Source organism: Penaeus chinensis, chromosome 35 (genome assembly GCF_019202785.1).
Source record: "Penaeus chinensis breed Huanghai No. 1 chromosome 35, ASM1920278v2, whole genome shotgun sequence".
Taxonomy (NCBI): domain Eukaryota; kingdom Metazoa; phylum Arthropoda; class Malacostraca; order Decapoda; family Penaeidae; genus Penaeus; species Penaeus chinensis.
Window position 1 is genome coordinate 6,531,440 of NC_061853.1, and position 7,284 is coordinate 6,538,723.

Sequence of the window (7,284 nt, forward strand, 5' to 3'; positions counted from 1 at the left end):
ACACTGAAACCCAAACTGCTTCAGCGAGAGGACATGAGTTCGAGGTATTGGCTGATATGCTTGTCGATGGCTTCTTTAGTATTGCTAATTACTGATAGTAGTATTGGTTGGCAATGTTTCCGGACCATTTGCGAAATGGAGCAGCTCTTGCTTCCTTCTAAGTGGCCGGCCAATATTTTCCCATCAGGTATATTTCAAACAATGTATTCAGGCATCCTTTGGTCTCAGAAGCGCATCTTCTTGGAATATGTAAGCTTACTTTGTCTCACCTTGGAGATGTTTTTTGTATTTATACGAATGACCTTTAGATTTCTGATAAACAGGCTCTTATACTGTTTAGAGTAACGGAGATTCACTGAAAACGAGGGAGCATATAGTCAGAATCAGCGACTTGAATCTTCTTCCCTAGGGTTTCTGCTGGCTGCTTAACAAATAAAATAAACAGTGCTTTAGCCAAAGATCTTATGGAATAGCAGCATGGCAATGTTGTGCCCCTGACCCTGAATATCTGAAAGGTATCATTTCAGTTCAGTCTTCTAACGCGTTTTACCAGTCTCAATACTTTTCAGGTTTGCGTGTGTAGATTGTGGTTATAATGTTAAAACGTGTCTTCTCAACAGCCTATGACTTTTCTTTCTTTCTTTTGATTGTCTGTACCAGAAGCTAAGCTGTGATTGATCCCAGGTTTGAAGTTATAAGTGCGTGTAATCAGGTATTCATTCGGGAGACCTGGATTTATTTGCATCTAAGGTTAGAATTCAGGTTTAGTATTTCTAAGTGAATTCGACTAGCATGCCATACCTGTGAACTCGATCTGACAACCACAGTTTTCTCCACCCCTTCCTTTTCTTTCGGTGACGCTCCAGGTGCTGTAACTATTGCAATGGGGTCCTAGCTACCGACTTTGTAGAGTGAGCAATGTTCTAGACCCTGAGAAGAATCTGTAATCTTCGGGTCAAGGATTCCTTCGAGGAAAAGTTTGAAGAAATTTATAGGATCAATCAGGTCGTGAAGTCACAGAAGTTCGTCCTCTCTTCCTCGAATATGAGGTACTTAGAGGTACTTGTTGTCAGTTATTTCTTGTAAGAATCGAGTAGACTTTAACATGTACTCAGCGGGTAGTTCCGTCCTTGTCACTGAGAGCAGAGAGTAGTGCCATTACCTGTATTCAATATGACTTTCAAAAAGACTCTAAGCCAGATTACGATGTCCATTGCGAGGACTTATGCAAATGAAATGTATGATTGCCAACCTCGTGTATATAAAATCAGAGGTTACCTGTCTGCTCAGTCTAACAAAACGTCAAGATAATAGATATTCCAGTGGTGTTGTTGCAGGATTGTTGTTTTTTCTTGGTATGTTGGTGTGTATTATTTTGCGCTGTTGCAGTTCCTGTGGTTTGGCAGTCTCTGTGAATCTATATTCTTTAGTATTGTATATATGCGAGTTTGTATGCGTGTGTGTTTGTATATAGTCTGTAGTGTGAAGTATGTAGTGTTTAGTGTAGTGTGTGTGTGTGTGTGTGTGTGTGTGTGTGTGTGTGTGTGTGTGTGTGTGTGTGTGTGTGTGTGCGTGTGTGTGTGCGTGTGCGTGTGCGTGTGTGTGTGCGTGTTCGTGTGCGGGCTCTATTTTACTTAATATAACCATTTACAGATGCCTAAATACATCTGAAACTGAACAGGACCGAATTGTTTAGATTCAAACATCTAGTCATTCATCATTCTTATCATTATCGTCACTTATCATCAATATTGTTAGCTGATATTAGCTTAATCGTTAATATTTCTATTGGATCATCGATGCCTAATCACAGCAAAAGATATAAAGATATTAACATGCGTGATGAATTTAGCATAGACTGTGTATATGAAACTTTGTCACTGATAGGAATACGTAATATTATCAATATCTATAACCAATATTTTTGCTGAAACTACTCTTTTTCTTTCGTTATACATATTAGTTGTTAATGTATTATAATATATATTCTTGTTTAAATTAGCCAAGACTATGAACTAGTTTCTTGAGCACGATATTGTAAACCTAACTTTTATACCAGTTGAATGAAATTTGTAACATGGAGTCATATTAATCTCCGCACAAAACGTCTTCAGAACTCGTAGATTATAAACCGCTCACAGCAATACCTGTAGAAAATTACGATAATTTTACTAACAGTTCACGTTAATATTTACGTCTTTACAGTGCGCTCTCAATACAGAGTGCATACGAGTATATGATAAACGTAATGCGCTCTCTCTCTCTCTCTCTCTCTCTCTCTCTCTCTCTCTCTCTCTCTCTCTCTCTCTCTCTCTCTCTCTCTCTCTCTCTATCTCTCTCTCTCCAGACACGCAAAAATAGATTAGCAATGAGAAAAACAAGTTAAACCGAAAGTAAATAGCGATCATGACCATTGTGAGAACATCCACCACGTGTAATGACGTTTTTGCCAATGTCTTATCGAAGACGGCTTTTGCGGATACGTCACTGATAACCATTTGCTGCCCGGACACATCATCGATAGATATTATGCCGAATCAACAGTATAGGGCTGTTAATGGATCATAAATAACAGAATGCTGTAGCTAATTTTTATTTCAAGAGGCAGGGGGAGTGACTATATACTGAAATATATAGGACATATATAGAATAAAAACAGTTACTTCACGTTCCATAAAAAAAAGAATGCAGCAGTGTAGCGCAAACAACAGAATGACTATGTACTGTACAGTGTACAAGCAGAAAAAAAGAACTATCGTTACTTTTACGTGTCGTCGGATAGAACCTGAGCGCTATCCTGTGTTGTTAGCCCCTCCCATGGCTCGGCTGGCATATGACGATCGTATGACAATATTCGAGGACAGAGACTAATGAACTAAATATTAGAATATATTTTTGATTATCTTTTATTATCTGGAAAATAAAATGTTATGCGTTATTTTACTCTAACCATGACTTATATGTTTATCATACCCAATACCTGTTTAATAAATCAAATGATTAAACTGTTACCCGGATACATTGGTATAATGTAAATCAAACTAGGTAAAAGACCCATTCACTCAACAACTAAATTGCCAGATTTAAATCCCCTTAAACATATTTGGGCAGCTATGGACAGGCACATACCCATGGAAAGTCCGAATGTATGTCATACAAAATGCATGACATGCATGGGAACGGCTTCACAGTGATTAGGGGGTAAAGATGGCGACGGAACTAGGCATCCATACCACGAGGTTTGGAGGCGGTTTTAGCGGCTCGGGCAGTGAATGCATATTGACACTATAAACCTGTATTATTTCCCTTTAATCAACAGAACAAATATATATCATTATAAAGAAATTCATACACAGGATTTTGACAGACATGACCGCTCAATACAGCTACATCTGATAAATCATAAAATGACGAAATGGTGAATACCAGATTTTGACTTTGCCATATGTAAAAGCAACATCATTTTGAGATATTGAACTGATTCCCGTACATAAACAATGTGATTGAAAACAGAATTCGACTTCCCTCTCATTGCCCAGGAAGGATAAAAAATAAATCATAGAAAATGGAGAATGTATAAAAGATTTACACATTTGATATAGCTCTTATATTCGTTCAATATGTGTAGACATTTATATAAATAAATTTTCAGGTAGACTTTCTACAACACCGTTCTCTTGAACTGCCGCTGTATTCCACAACACTTTTTGTAAATGGTAACAATAATTTTTTTTTTTTTTTTTTCTGGCCGTACACTAAAGCTGTGTTTTATTTCAAAAGAACGAAACACTAAATATAGTATAACTATTTTGTTACTCCCATTTCCATAAAAAAAAATAATAGTATGATTTTAGGTCAAAACAACTCCACCCTTACGCTCTTGGATGACAATTGACAGGAAGCTACGTCCCAGTGGTTCAAGTACGAACGTTGCCATGCCTCCGCGACGTCGACTCTTAACATTCGACATCGGCCTGTGAACTGCAATGGACCGAAGAAATCCTATGAAAATTGGCATCAATGCCTCGAACCAGGATAGCGCTCAGGTTCTATACGACGACAAGTAAAGTAACGATAGTTCTTTTTTTCTGCTTGTACGCTGTACAGTATATAGTCCTTCTGTTGTTTGCGCTACACTGCTGTAAGCTGTTTTGCTGCGTGTGGGAATATCAAGCTATCGATTCCATTAAGCTGAATACCAGCCTCCCTTCTCTAGGCCGACTTGTTTCATACCTGCGAAAGGAGTATATAGTCTATTATTTGTTGACTGAATTAGTGGCGGGAATGACGATGAGGCCCATTAACAGATTCGGTTAGTGGACGAGAGGCTGAAGTCACATATTAAGTAGGCCTTTTAAAGGTTCAACTTTTTGAGGGTTGCTACTCATAATATTTACATTAATCTCATTTTCTGTCTATATTCTTTGACTAAAATGCTTTCCTTTTTTTACTAAATATCTGATTTTTTATTAAATGAAAATGGTACGCGCTAAATTCACTCCTTTTGGTTGTTTTCCGAGTCGGTATAATGGCCGTCGTTCGTCAGCGATATAGTAGTCAGCCAGTAGTTTTGTAGGCCAAGATGTAGTAGTCGGCCAGTAGTTCGCAGGACTTATTACATTAATGATAACTGTAGAGATATGACTATGATTATAATACCATCGATGTTAATTATGATAACAGAGATAGCAATGACAAGGATATCATTAAAAATAACGAATACGATTTATCTTTTTTATCATCACAATGATTATACTCTTATTATTGTAATTCGTATAATCTCTCTCACGTTTGTGGGCACCATCACCATCATTATCATCATTAGTATCTTCATGATTATTACTGTTAGTATCAATATTAGTATACTATCATCATTTTCGTTATTCCCGCTCTTGTTGTTTCATTAGTTAATCAGTAATTCCATTGATTAAGTACGTCCAGCTAATTTTCACCTTGAGTTACCTTCCTTGCTTTAGTATAGTTTTTTTCTACCTCTATAGAAAACGTAATGAAAATAAAATCTATTTACTATACAGGTAGTACGTGAATGCACTTACGTCTTCCCATCTTCCCCTGTTTCCTAATATATTGTAGTTGCTACAAGATCGAAAAATACATATTGCTTTTGGTTAATGATTAAACTTTTAGTTTACCCTTACTGGTCAAACCTTTTTTGAAAATTGCTGCTTTAGAGATGAAAATATTTATTTCTCATGTATAATAAGTGTATGGGTTTCAAATATAACGCTTGAAGTTGCTAATTAACTATTGTTTAAAGACACAAGAGGTATGTTTCATTCATTATACATTTAGCACATACAGTGTATATATAGGGTGCACTGAACATATAAGACTTCGAGGCATGGAATGTAAAATTTAAGTTTCTTAACCTTTCTCTTGGTTATTTGGTTATATAATAATAACCCGAAACTATATCATATTTTAGTCCTTAATGGGTGGCAACTTTACGTCATTTGTAGGTATTAAATGGAATCTTTAGCAATACTCTCCAACAATAGTCTGCGAGCATGTATGGACTTCATTTGCCTTGGTATTATTTTTCCATGGATGAAATGTCTTGGTGAAATCGCTCACCGTCTTCATCACTTACTACTCCATAAGTCAGTGGATATAAATGTAGATACGTACTCAGAAAATGGATTTTGACGACTCGTTACAACTATGCACTGATATGCTTTTATAAGGCTTACTACCATCTCCTTATACTTCTCTGCCATTTCCTTTCAAAGAGATATTTTTTGCTATTAATTTGAGTGCTTCCCACGCAATCTGCTCCTTGTCATGCAGTGCAGAGTCAAATTTCATGAAGTTTACGAATAATTTGTCTGAGGAACAACAAAAACATCTTCTCTGGATCACTTAATCCAGGACATTTTGGTGGGAAGTACTTGAAAGTGCATGGCTTTGACAAAGGTCATCATGGTACTACTATTTCGTTTGATACAAATCGTGCATGCTGATGGCTTTCCTCTCAGGCTCCAATGTTGAACGGAGTGACCAGGCTTAGTACAAATTTCTTGCACGACTGTCCCATTCATATAAAAAAAATTGCGATACCATGCAAAATCTTAGCAAGATCAAAAACCCTCAAATCTCCATTGTTACTGATGTTGGTTATAGATTTTACACTTCAAAAGCTGGTTAATGTTATCATATATTTGTTTCGTATGGGCCACATGACGTAATGGAATCGATAGTTTAATTTTCCCATATGCAGCAAAACAGCTTACGGAGCAGTCTTTGGTGAATCTATGAAGAGCCTCAAGTCACATGGATCATGAGTGATGTTGTGTTGCCATCAGACCACTGATATAGACCAAAGCTGGAGTCGAGAGCCTAAGCTCGGCCATACTCCTGAGTAGCACCAAATCGCTAACAAGATTTTGTTTACCTTGAGGTGTGAGATGTGGTTCCGGGAAGGATTCATGGTTGAAAATTGGGACATTTGATTTGTCAATGTATAATAAAAAGTATGTAGCATACTCAGAATACACAAGATATATATGTCACATAACCACTTCAATCTAGTATATAATCATGATTCGAGTAAATATCTTAAAATTAAAGTTAATTTATTTATTTCTATCCTATACCACCAGCGGCTGTCCGTACCTGTGGTGACAAAGAGCTGAATTTTGAAAAATATACCTAATCGCCATTTCTAACAACCATATACGTTATCCGTAGACCAAAATAAGGTAGAATTGCCTACATTTGCTTCGGAAGCATTTTGGACGCAGACTAATATTTGATTTCCGCGTCCTTGAAACAATTTAGAATTTTACAGAAAACTTTTGCTCCATAACACAGCCCTTATTCTCTGTTAAGCATTATATCACGATGTTAATGATTTAGGTCAATGGAAAGGTTAGTGCTAGACATGTTACATTAAGGTGTACTTCTAATAGTGAATGAGGGATACTACAGACTTTTCGAGATATAGATTTCTTAAAGTTTGTACAAAGACCATACCGTTGATGAATATCTATGTTTATATCTGCTATAAGAAAACTAATAACATGGATTTTCTTCTACTGGCGAAGGTTAGTAGGACCAGTGTTGCAACACAGATTAGCAATACAATGAAATTATCACACTTTATTTACACGATTGATTGAAAGTTTGTTATCTTTTTGAATATCAGTCTTTTTGATCATCTTCTTCAGTGTCATCACCATCATCGTCACCGCATCATTATCGTCATCATCATCATCACGATCATTACCGTCATTCAAATTATTCTGCATTCCGCGCCTTTGAAAT